Below are 12,735 nucleotides of genomic sequence, written 5' to 3'. Positions count from 1 at the left end.
CGCGAGCAAGAGCAGGGCGTGGAGGTGAAGACAGCCGGAGTTCACCAGGGGCCGCAGCAATCAGACGAGGGTCTAGGAAAAGGTTACTGAGAGCCTTTGCACAGGTTGCAGAGGCGTGCTGAGCGAAAAACGAGCACCTCTCGCGCACACTTCTCCCCCACCCACCCCACCTCTCGACACCGCCGAGCCGCATCAGCCCGCCAGTCTGCTAAGCGGAAGGCAGCGCGGCTCAGGGCCGGGCCCTGGCCCGCGCATGCGCCGCAGCCCCTCCTCCGCTCCCGGGCCCCCCTCCCCTCCCTCTTCCCCGCGGGTCTGGGGCGGCGGCGGCGGCGGCGGCGGCGGCGGCGGCGGCGGCGCGGTGACGTCAGGGCGTTGGGGCAGCTCCTGTGACAGACGGAGCTGGAGCGGCGGGGCGGCGGCGGAGTCCAGCGGCCGAGATAGCGAGTGAGCGAGCGGACGAGCAGCGACCCCGGGGTCCAGGGAGCGAGAAGAAGAAGGAGGGGAGCGCTCGAGCGCGAGCTTAGAGCCACTGCGAGCGCCGGGCTTGGGCTCGAGCCCCGGAACGGCTGAGGAGCCCGCCCGCTCCCCTCCCCTCCCCCTCCCCGGGACCGGGCCCAGCGCGCCATCCTCCCCCTCCCTCCTCCCCTCCCTCCCTCCTTCCTCCCTTCCCTCTCCCTCTCCCCCTCCCCCGCCGGTGGATGGGAGTGAAGGACGGAAGAGGCCCTGCGGAGGCGGCGGTGCAGCGCTCCGGTAAGACGGGCGAGGGTCTGCGCCCTCCCTTATGTCTCCTCCACCGCGCTCGGGCGGCTGCGGGCCGGGCCCGGCGGCCTGACGATGTGGCTGCGCCGGTCCCCTCCCTCCCATTCTCCCCTCCCCCTGCCGCCGCCTCCTCCTCCTTCTTCTTCTCTCCTCGCTCTCAAAATGGCGGCCGCGACGGCCGTTGAGTGAGAGACACGGGAGGAGGGGGGGACAGGCCGGGTAGGGCGCTGCCCTCGCTCCCCTCCTCCCTGGCCCGGGTTCTGGGGGTGCCAGGGCCGCCGCGGCTCCACCCGCGGCCTTCCCCGGGAAGGGATCGCCTTCCTCCCTTGGTGACTTAGCAAGAAAAGTATTCTTGGGTAGGAAGGGCGTGGAGAGCAGGTCGCTCTTAGATCTTGGGGAGAGGGTTCGGCTCTCCTCTCCCTGTCCGCGGGAGAGAAGCTCCGCAGTCCCCACCCCGCCCCGCGGCTGGCGCTCAGGGACCGGGCTCAAGCCGCCTCGGCACTGTCCACCGGCCTGCAGGCGTTCCGTCCCCCACCTGTCCTTAGGATGGAGTTGACCTGAGAAGGATGGTCCAGCCTTTCCCTGGCCCCCCTGTGCGGTGGTTCAGCCCCTGCACCCACTGAGGAGGAGCGGCCTGACTCCACCGAACCATCCGCAGCATCCACCCACCAAATCCGGCAGGATTTTCTTTTCTGCCGTCGGCTCCTTCAACGGGAGCTGCCTTTTGACGTTGTAACACTGAGCTTCGAGGCCCTCAGCCATTCTCCTTCGAATCTCCCCACTCGTATAGGAAACGCAGTGCCTGCCTTAACCTCCCAGGTGAGAAAATGCCTTTGAGGTGGTGGGCAAATTTTAACAGTACGTCTCTAAACAGAAGAGTGGAGAGGAGGAGGAGGTTTTTCAGTATCTGAGACAAGAGAGGAAGGTGGCTTGGCTTTATTTGTTGTTCTGCCTTTCTTCCGTGACTTAGCAAGAAACTCCTTGGAAGGAAGACGGGAGATTTTCTTTTGGGGTTGCCTTTTGGGCCCAATCTATATCAGTCTTTTGGTTAAGAAATTGTGCTTTGGAAGCGAAGAACCAGATCTGTGGTCTCCGTTCTCAATGGGCGATGTCATGCCAAGGTCCCCCCCTCCCCCTTTCCTTAAGAGGCAATCGGGAGAGAAGAAAGATGTTACTGTTATTCCGACCTCTACTTTAACACACAATCCTTGAGATTTATAAGGTTTTAAAGGCTAAACAAAACAATTGTGCCGTTTTTGGTAATTCTATTTTTGTTGGGGGGTGGGTTGTTTTGTGTGAATTTCATTCTGAGCCTAGGGCGGAGGAGACCGTGCTTGGGCCTTTCATACCAGTAATGTCATCTCTCCCCTTTTGCCACGGTAGTATTTGCTCGAATTTTTTTTTTTTTTAATTCCTTTTTTGCTGCAGCAGAGCTTGATTGCTGCGGGGTTCAGTCTTTTAATCAGGAAAAATGTCCTGGTTGGGTAGGTCGATAGTGATATAATGTTGAATATATTAAAAGCTTTTACTTAAAGAATTCTGATTTGGGTCTAAGGCATTAGCTAGCTACCTTTTAATCTCTCGTGGGTATCTTTCAGGACACAGTTTTGCAAAATAATTGGCAGTTGCAAATTGCAGTTTTTATTAAAGCATAAGCGTGGTCTCTGTTTAGGGTGATTTATTCTTTCATGTTCTATTATAAATGATCATTGTTTGGATTGTTCACAAGGGGAGGATCTATCTCCTAAAACAAAGCTGTTATTTTTATAAATCAGAATGGAACCTAATTTTTCACAAAATATTTCTGTTTATCTTGATTTTGATGGAGCTAGCTCTTATTTCAGTGCCTCTCCCACCTCTTTTTTTAAAAAATGGGCTAATATTTGTGGATGCTGTGAACAGCCATTGAGCTGAGGAGACTGGGTGGAGTAAGAGAGCAGAAGCTGTGAAATGCTAGATTGCCCTTTCATAGCATTTTTCTCTTGCTTATGTTTTGTAAGGTTATTTGATGCTAATTGGTGCTACAACAAAGGCATTTCTCTGTAGTAAATCTTAAAATCTCATGTTTTTAGTTTCTACCTTTTTTTTGCAAGGTGAAGTAAAAAACAGTGTCCCTGCTCTAAAGCAAATACTTATTGTCTGTATATTACCGGTATATATATATACACATACATATACATATATACACACTTCTTAATGTTTTTTATTGTTTTAGTTAAGTAAATTAACAAATGCCAGAAATATTTGGCAAAAAATAGTAGAAATATTGCAAAAATCTAATGAAGACATTATAGATGTTTTCTTTAACTTTAGTTTGCATTAAAACAGTAAAATCTGTGATTTTTAAATAATGAACATCAAAGTGAGTAAGAGAGGATAAGGTAATTTGTGTTAAATGCTCTTTATATAGACCCTTTCTCCTGTGTTGTCCTTTGGAAGAGATCTTTTAGTAAGGTACTGTCCTAAGAGAGGGTAGGTCATTATAATGTCTTGTATCAAGCATTCATGTGAATATATGTTCTCAGAAGGATGTCAAATTGATGTTGTAAATGTGGTTTTGATGGGTCTTACGACTGTTTGTCAGTGTATGATACATTTTTATATTTTTGTTATTTTTAACATGATTAAAAAGTAGAAGGGTTCATGTGGCAAGGAATGAGGTTAGTGTTATGTGTCTAACATATCCTAACCCTTAGTGTTTGTAGCTATAAGAGTGTACTAAGAGCCAAGATTTTTCAGTAGATTACTAGTTGATTAGGAGTTGAAAATAATTTGACTTAAGTATGAGAGCTTTTACTTCCAAATGTGTATCTGGATATGTTTCTGATACATGTGGCAGAATCTTTTGCTTAATTTGGAGATCAATTTTTAAAATTCTTAATAATCCTATACTTATGAAACTTTTAATGAGATTGGGATGGATTAATTTTTTAGTAGAATTACTTGGTATCTTTTTTTCCAAATACAGTTACTCTGGTATATAAAAAATTTAGAGATGTTTCTGGAAGGGAGAAATCAGTATAATAATTTTTGGTTTTCCAGCTAGAACATCCATGTTTCATTGTTTATATATATATTTTCAGTGTAAATGTTTCTCCCTCATGCAATAAACGATACTGTATATATGACTTTATTTTACAGCTCATATTTCTAGTGTCCAAGAAAAAATAGGATCTTTTTGTTTACCTGTGATTTGTATTATTCACAATTTGTCCTCTTAATTAGTAAACCATAGAAACTATGGAAGTTATCATCATTAGGATGCAGATACCTTAAAAAACAAACCCAAAGTAAAACCTTAGGACAATCGAAATGAATTTTCCAATTCTTCCCATTGAGTTCTAAAGCAATGAGTCATGCAGTCTTCTGCCAAAGGGACTTGAGGCTCGGTTGGTTTAACCACGCCTGTCATGTCTGCTGTGGTCCTAAAAGAGATTTCTTTATTTGCCTGTAACTTTCTGTTGTGAAAATATTTCTTTATGACTGGTAATCTGTTTTCATACACTTTGGAAAGAGAGATAGTTTAAAGTAGAAATTCTTTGCCACTTTTACTGTACAACTTTTTTTTATATAACTTAAAAAGTTGCTCTATTAAAAATAAAACTATACAAAAACAAGAAACTGATGATATATGACTTCTGAAAAGAAAAAGCAAACCTGTTCTCCTAGTGCTTAGCTGTAGAGTGACTCTTAGTTGCTGAAGGCCAAATGTTTTGAGAAATGTGTATTTCATGAAGAAAGATGCTGTATTATATAAGCCTATTACTAGGTTAGTGCTTTCTGAGTTGTTTTAGCTTCGTTGCTGGTTTGACACGGCACTTTGGCTAGTCATTTAAGTGGAACCTTAGTTTAATTTCTGCTGTGTGTATAATTTTTAATCTTGTCATGGCAGTTAAACATTTTAATTGTTATTTGTGAAATGCTTTATAGTCTTTGGATGCAGATACTATAAGGACTTGCTATTTTGATCTGTTGTTTTCTCTTTAAAAGATGGTAGCTTTTAGTTGAAACTTACCTAGTTAGATTGATCTGTGCTTTTGTCTAAGCTGGAAAACTATCCTCTGAAGGTACTGTCATCTAACATTGTGAACATTTTCCTAGAAGTTTGTAAACGTATTGAACGTGGCATTTCATTTGTTCTGTCAGGTACTTTTTGAGAAAGACTGGTATTTTTATGGATAAGAGAACTAAAATTTAGAGAATTTCTTTTCCCAAGGTCACATGTTGGGTTAGTAGCTAGAATGAGGTAAATACTGTAGTCAGTGAACTACTTGGGTATTGCCTTGCATAATCAAACATTCTTTTTTCTTTTGACAAAATGGACTCTTTTCATAACTTTTTATGTTTGCTAATTTCTTTTCTAAAATGGTGAGAACTGGTAGCATTTATTGCCTGTATCATTTAAATTGGCATTTATTCACATGATCTTATATTGCTGTTTTGCTTGTATAAGGCATTTGAATAGGAACTTCCAGAAAATGCCTAATACAGCTTTATCATAGTATATTTATAGTAATGCTGCATACATACAAGTAATATTAATAAGTTAATATTAAATCAATATTTAAGTACATTTATTTAAGGGGTTCAGTTCAGTTCAGTCGCTCAGTCGTGTCCGACTCTTTGCAACCCCATGAATCGCAGCACATCAGGCCTCCCTGTCCATCACCAACTCCCAGAGTTCACTTCACTCAGTCTCACGTCCATCAAGTTGGTGATGCCATCCAGCCGTCTCATCCTCTGTCGTACCCTTTTCCTCCTGCCCCCAATCCCTCCCAGCATCAGAGTCTTTTCCAGTGAGTCAGCTCTTCACATGAGGTGGCCAAAGTACTGGAGTTTCAGCTTTAGCATCATTCCTTCCAAAGGACTTGTTGGAGCTCCTTGCAGTCCAAGGGACTCTCCAGGGTCTTCTCCAACACCGCAGTTCAAAGGCATCAATTCTTCGGCGCTCAGCTTTCTTCACAGTCCAACTCTCACACCCATACATGACCACTGGAAAAACCAAAACCTTGACTAGACGGACCTTTGTTCGCAAAGTAATGTGTCTGCTTTTGAATATGCTGTCTAGGTTGGTCATAACTTTCCTTCCAAGGAGTAAGTGTCTTTTAATTTCATGGCTGCAGTCACCATCTGCAGTGATTTTGGAGCCCCCAAAAATGAAGTCTGACGCTGTTTCCACAGTTTCCCCATCTATTTCCCATGAAGTGATGGGACCAGATGCCATGATCTTCGTTTTCTGAATGTTGAGCTCTAAGCCAACTTTTTCACTCTTTCACTTTCATCAAGAGGCTTTTTAGTTCCTCTAGGGGTATTAATCTCGGAGAAGGCAATGGCAACCCACTCCAGTACTCTTGCCCGGAAACTCCCATGGACGGAGGAGCTTAGGCTGCAGTCCATGGGGTCTCGAAGAGTCAGACACGACTGAGCGACTTCACTTTCACTTTTGACTTTCATGCATTGGAGAAGGAAATGGCAGCCCACTCCAGCGTTCTTGCTTGGAGAATCCTAGGGACAGAGGAACCTAGTAGGCTGCTGTCTATGGGGTCGCACAGAGTCGGACACGACTGAAGCGACTTAGCAGCAGTAGCAGCAGCAGGGGTATTAATAAGTAAATAAATACTTTTTAAGTGTGATTGAGCATGGGGTTCTGTGTAAGGAAATGTGCTATCCTGTAGTTCTTTGTAGTGGCTAACTTCCAGGGATCTCTCTGGAATTAAGGTGAATAAAGGAAAAGTGTTCATATTTCCTGTACAGAGATTTTATGTTGTCCCAGGAACAAGGTAGCACTTCTGAAATAGTTGTTTGAGGGCCACAGAACACTCACCTGTAAGAAGTGAACTTACCCAACTAGACAAATTGCATTTGCATTTCTGCTCATTGCATTTCAATTGTCTGTTCCTTGAGCTCTTATGTGCTCACCAGAATTACTGACAGTTAACTGAGGCAGATAAGAATTTTCTGAGAGACTCTTTTGATAACTGTGAAATTAAGAATCTGGGAAATTTTTAAGGAATTTAGTTGAAAGCTTATGTTTTTAAGGATTTGCATGTTGTAGATTTAATTCACTTTTAATCTGTGACCAAGATACAAGGATATGTTTTATGATATTAGTATTTTGTGTGTGTAAGGCATCTATTTTATCTCTTCATCTTTCCTTCCATGTTTGTTTATTTTATGAAAAATATGCTGACTGCAGAAGAAAGGAAGGTGAAGATTAAGAGTCAGTTGTATTGGGAACTTCCTGATGGTCCAGTGGTTAGGCTTCTGGGCTTTCACTACTGAGGGCCTGGGTTGGGGGAAGCCCACAAGCTGTGCGTGGCCAAAGGAAAAAAAAGTTACTTATATTGATTATTATTTACTATTATTTTTGTTATTTTATTTTTAAAGGGTAAAAGCACTAGCAGAAAAAATTAGACAAAGCTGTTGACTAAAACTGAAATGAGTATTTTAGATTCTAATCCTGCTCCATCATTTTTGTCAGCTATGAAAGTGTGTTAGTCGCTTAGTCATGTCTGACTCTTTGTGACCCCCATGGACTGTAGCCTGCCAGGCTCCTCTGTTCATTGGGATTTCCCAGGCAAGAATGCTGGAGTGGGTTGCCATTCCCTTTTCCAGGGGATCTTCCTGACCCAGGGATTGAACCCAGGTCTCCTGCAGTACAGGCTTTACTGTCTGAACCACTAGGGAAGTCTCTGTGAGCCTTGAGCAATAAGCCTATTTTTTACCAGTAAGTGGATAATGTTGACAGTATCTAACTCATAGGGTGGTCGCTATTATTGGATAAAAGGCCTCTAAACCCTTTAGTAGATATTTTTTATTGTCAGAGACTTTAAGAGAATTAGCATACTGTTTACTCATAAAAGTAAGCAATAATATAGCTCGTATAGTTTTAAGTATATTTCTTAAGAATTTTCAAAATTTCTTAGTAGGCAAGAAGTGCTGTGTAAATCAATGCCAAATGGACTAATTCTGTTTTTTAATATAAAATTTTATTGCTTGCAAGCATTTTATTTAAACTGCAAAGTGTATTTATATCTTTATTTTAACAAAGCTTTTATTTGTATTTCTTTTTTTTTTTTTAAGTAATGTGCTTATTTTATTTTGGCCTGTACTGGGGCTTTGTTGGTTTAGTTGCCCTGAGGCATGGTTGGAAACAATCCCAACCAGGGATTGAACTCATGTCTCCTGCATTGGAAGGTGAATTCTTTAGCACTGGACCATCAGGGAAGTCCCTTATTTGTACTGTTAAATATTAAATAACCCCACATTTTTCCTGTTTTCTTTTTTAGAATACCTTTTTATTTTGGGATAATTTTAGATTTGTAGACAGGTTGTAAAGATAGTGCAGAGAGTCTTGTATATACCCTGCCCCTAATTTCCTCCACTGTTAACATCTTATATTTCTGTGGTACATTTGTCAGTCTTGGTATTTCCTATTAGCTAAACTCCAGACTTGATTTGAATTTCGCTGGTTTTCCTTGAATGGCCTCGTTCTGTTCTAGGTTTAATCCAGGGTACCACCTTGCAATTGGTTGTCTTGTATCCCCAGTCTCCTCTGGTCTGTGACAGTTTCTCAGTCTTCCCTTGTTTTCCATGACCTTTACAGTCTTGAGGTCCTGGTCAGGTATTCTGTAAAATGTCTCCCAAACTGGGTTTGTCTGATGCTTTTTCATGATTACAAGGGTTGTGGATTTTCAGAAAAAAATACCGCAGGGGTGAAGTGCACTTCTCATCACATCATGTCAGAGGCTGCGTGATGCCCGCGAAACATCACTGGTGATACTAACCTTCATCACTTGGTTAATGTAGTGTTTGTCAGTTGTCTTTTAAAGTTATTATTTTTCCTTTACCTTTTGGAAATGAGTCCAGTTACGTGCCCTGGTGGGGGAGTGTCAGTTTACACGTGTCATTTGGAATTCTTCAGTAAGGCAGATTTACCTCCTCTTCCCCTTTTATTAAAACAATTTACATCCATCAAGAAAATTTTGTTTAGGATTTTAAATATTAATTTAAGTAATCCTCGTTTTATTCACATATTGTTTAAAACATTTTAACAGTGGTTTGAAGAATAAAGATCAGAGAAATTCTTTGAAGAAGCTACATTTAAGTGAATTATATATCCCTGTAGAAATTATTCTGAGAGTAAAGTTCAGTGTTGGGATTTTAGAGAAGAGCTCCACATTTTGGGACTTGTTTGGAGGGAGACTGCTGTGATCTGAGAAGCAAAGCAAATAGGGCATCTTACTCATCTGTGCTGTGCTATTTGAATCCTCCTTGTTCTTCCCTTTCCCTCAGAAAACTTGTAAATACTGAAGCAGGAAACAAAATATTTTTGACTGACTGGACTCTTTAAAAACAGAACTAAGATCTGTGTCCTGAAGGAGATTTACTTTATATTAAGGATAATTTATAATTTGAGTGCAAGATAAGTCTTGAGCATTGCAGTTATTAAAGTTCTTGGCAGTTTTTTTTAATTTATTTTTATTTTATTTTTTAAATATTTGTTTATTTGGCTATGCCAGATCCTTGTTGTGGCATGCGAACTCTTGGTTGCAGCATGTGGGATCTAGTTCCCTGACTAGGGATTGAACTCAGACCCCCTGCATTGGGAGCTCAGAATCTTAACCATTGGGCCACCAGGGAAGTCCCTAAAATTTATTTATTTATTTAAATGAATTAAAAAGTTTATTAGCCATAGAAAAAAAATCGATTCTTTAATTCTTATTAAGTTCCTTGTAAAACAATAAGCTTGCAGAAAATTTGTTCCTCATGAACAGAAAATCACTATGTTTTTGGTCCAAAATATGTTGGGATTTTTTCCTTTCTTCAGATGACAGACAGATGGATGTAGCCGAATCTATGAACGAGTGTACTTGCCCCAAATGTGCAACATAAATACAGAAGCGATGAACAGAAGACTCATAACCAATACTGGAACAGGGCCCACTTTGAGCCCTGGTGAATCCTCTGTGTTGAATCGCCACATCCCCCCAGTGCCCGCTGAGGTCGTATGGCCTGCGCTCCGTGTTCCACAGCTGGCATTCTTCCTCTGCCTGACGGTGGATCCTGCTGCCCGGGCCGCCACTGCTTTGCTGGGAGAGCACCCCTGAGGAGCCCACGTTAGTGCCACTGGGGGCCGGGCCAGGCATGTTGAAGACAGGAGGGTGGCAGGGAGCCGAAGTGAACTGCAGAGGAGCGGTAGAGCCTCGCAGCCAGAGCTAAAATTTATTTTTAATTGAAGGATAATAACAATATTGTGTTGGTTTCTGTCACACGTCAACATGGGTCAGTCATAGGTACACATATGTCCCTTCCCTCTTCTGCCTCCCTCCCACCTCCCGCCCCATCCCACTTGGCAGTTGTTTTTAAATCTTGCCCTTCCACTGTATTACTTGTACAAGGAATATCATTAGGTTTCAACTTCTAAAACCCTTATCCAAAAATGCAAGTAACATTTTCTTGCAAGGGACAGCTCCCAGGAAAATGTAAACTTTTGCTTTATGATATTTCTTTTGTATAATGTTAGACATGGAATAATTTTAGATCAAGAGTTTCTTTGAGTTGAGTAAAATGAAGGAAACCCTGTTACGTGTTTTTAAGGAAAACATGCACACAGATACGTGTGTGGGTGTGTTCCCCCTCCATGTGTTTTCTAAATCTTGGCTCACTTACATAAGCCGTTCGTGTGTGTGTGGTGTGGTGGGCGTCGTGTGTTGACCTTCGATTGGCCGGGCCACAGGCCCCTCAGAGGTGTCGTGCTTTGCGCTTTCTGTCACTGTGCTGTTTCTCGTCAAGGCCAGTTTGTTGTAGTGTTTTGGTAGGATTCTCATAAATGGTGATCTATAAAATATGGCGTTTTTTCTAATAAAAATTCAATTCAAAAAAAAAAAAATAAATAAAACCCTTATCCAATACCATTACTTATTTTTGTTTCTCTTCTAAATTTTCATCAGTTTTTCTGTCTAGCAAACATTTATTTAGATATATTCTAAGCATTGGTGATGCAAACATGATTGTCAGCACTTGCCCTCAATGATCTTAGAATTTATAAACACATATTTAACGTGCAAAGGTAGAACAATAATGCTAAAATCAAAATATATACTTGGCAAGATGTTTTCAAGGAGATCTTCACAAAGATGTTGGTTAAACGTTTTTGAAGAAATCTTGTCGTGTTGTTTGGGGAATTAATTTGTACCTAGTCTCAGAAGTACCCCTTAGTTGGTGAGGAAGTTACATGTAGTTGTAGTTCAGTATGGCTGGAGTGATGGTGAGTATAGAGAACACTGCCCTGATCTGACCTCTAAAGCCGGGTGGCACGTGGACCATTTTCATTTGTAGGCTTGTCTTAGACTCACGCAATACAAATTCCATGGTTGGGGGGGCATCAGGGGGTATCTGTATTTTCAGTAAGCTTCCAAGTTGATTGTTTTTTAGAAGAACTCTTTTTGTCCTTGAGGTGGCAGAGGGTGATTTTAATTTGTCATAAGTGACATCATTAGATTTCCCTTTTAAAAAGACAGCTGTCAGCATTGTGGGAAATGCAGCTATGGAGTGGATGGAGGCAGATAGACCTGTGATAACTATTTAAGAGACAGTGAAGGTTTAAAGAATGGATTCGAGAGAGATTGAGTATGTATAAATTATTAACCGATTTGATATGGGAAGTGAGACAAACAAGGAATGAAGAAGGTGAAGAATTGAGATTTGTTTGTTTTGGTTTGCGCTGTTGAGCAAATATGGGTGTTTGGAAGCAGTGAGAAAGAGTTGAAGGAGAACCAAGGTTGGGGGAAGTTTTTTTGGTTGTTGTTGTTTGTGTATGTTTTAACAGGATAACCATTAGGTGTATTGGAGACTTGAATTCTAAAATACTTGTTTTTTTGTTTTGTTTTGTTTTATATCTATCAGTATAATTAATAGTAGAATTTTTTTTATTTTTGCTTACTAACCTTATGAGGTATTAATTCATTCTTTCATTTTATAATTAATTCATTTCATTTCATAAAATTCATTCTTTCATCAGAATGTATTCAGTGCAGTCTTATGAGAACTGTGCTGAGGTGCTGGAAAGTACTCCAGACGGGACAAGCAGTAGTAAAATAATAAAGGTGTCAAAGTGAGGAGAGGGAAGGCGTGCATTACAAGGTACTCAGTGTTAACTAGAGTTTGAGCAATGTGGGGCTTGATTAGAAGTAAGACTTGAAATGTGGGAAGGGACCATCAAAGACCTTATACACTGTTAAGCATGTGGACTTCAGGAAATAGGTGCAGCATAATGCAGTGATTAAAGGCCCTGACTTTGGAGATCAGATGCATGTGTTCAGCTCTGCTACTTACATAGCTCTGTTGCATTACACACACACATACACAGGGTATAAAAGCTCCTTATTTAAATTTTCATAGGTAGTTATGAGGAGTAAATGAACACTTCTAAAACACTTAAATCAGTGACTAGCATACAGTAAGTGGTATTTAAATAAATGTTAATTAAAAACTAGTGTGCCAATGAACAATTGTTTTTAAGTTAAGTGATATGGTCAGATTGTATTTTAAATAGATAATTCTAGGGCTGAGTATAAGATAAATGTTAATAGGTCAAGACTAGATTTAGAAAGACCTGTTGGAATTAAATTAGGCCAGTCCAAGGACTTCCCTGGTGATCCAGTGGCTAAGACTCTGCATTCCCAGTGCAGGGGGTCTGGGTTTGATCCCTGATCAGGGAACTAGATCCCACATCCCACAAGTAAGAGTTGTGCAACTATTAATCAAAGATCCTGTATGCTGCAACTAAGACCCAGTACAGCCAAACAAGCAAATATTCTAAAATAAATAAGTAAATCAGTCCAGTCCAGGTGAGAGCTGATGGTGTGAACTGTGGTGGTACTATTTAGGACAGACAGAAAAATTGAACAAACATTGAAGTGTTAAACTTGGCAGATACAGGTAATTGAATATAGAAAAAAGAAAATCAAGGCT

General features: G+C 41.4%; 1 protein-coding gene and 1 pseudogene across 3 annotated transcripts in view; one reads left to right on the top strand and one right to left on the bottom strand.

The window, feature by feature from the left end:
- The first annotated feature begins 612 nt into the window (after positions 1 to 612).
- PAFAH1B1 (platelet activating factor acetylhydrolase 1b regulatory subunit 1) overlaps positions 613 to 12,735 on the top strand; it is a 68,721-nt gene continuing 56,598 nt past the window's right edge. The window contains exons 1-2 of one of the 3 annotated variants that reach the window (XM_006079743.3): positions 613 to 750; positions 1,305 to 1,578. The gene's annotated coding sequence lies outside the window, so the exon portion shown is untranslated. Of the gene's footprint in view, positions 751 to 1,278; positions 1,579 to 12,735 lie in introns of those variants that run through there. The other 2 variants (XM_006079742.3, XM_025280850.2) reach the window with 2 other exon arrangements.
- LOC102414198 lies at positions 9,589 to 9,971 on the bottom strand (annotated as a pseudogene).

Source organism: Bubalus bubalis, chromosome 3 (genome assembly GCF_019923935.1).
Source record: "Bubalus bubalis isolate 160015118507 breed Murrah chromosome 3, NDDB_SH_1, whole genome shotgun sequence".
Taxonomy (NCBI): domain Eukaryota; kingdom Metazoa; phylum Chordata; class Mammalia; order Artiodactyla; family Bovidae; genus Bubalus; species Bubalus bubalis.
This window is presented reverse-complemented; position numbering and strand designations above follow the sequence as displayed.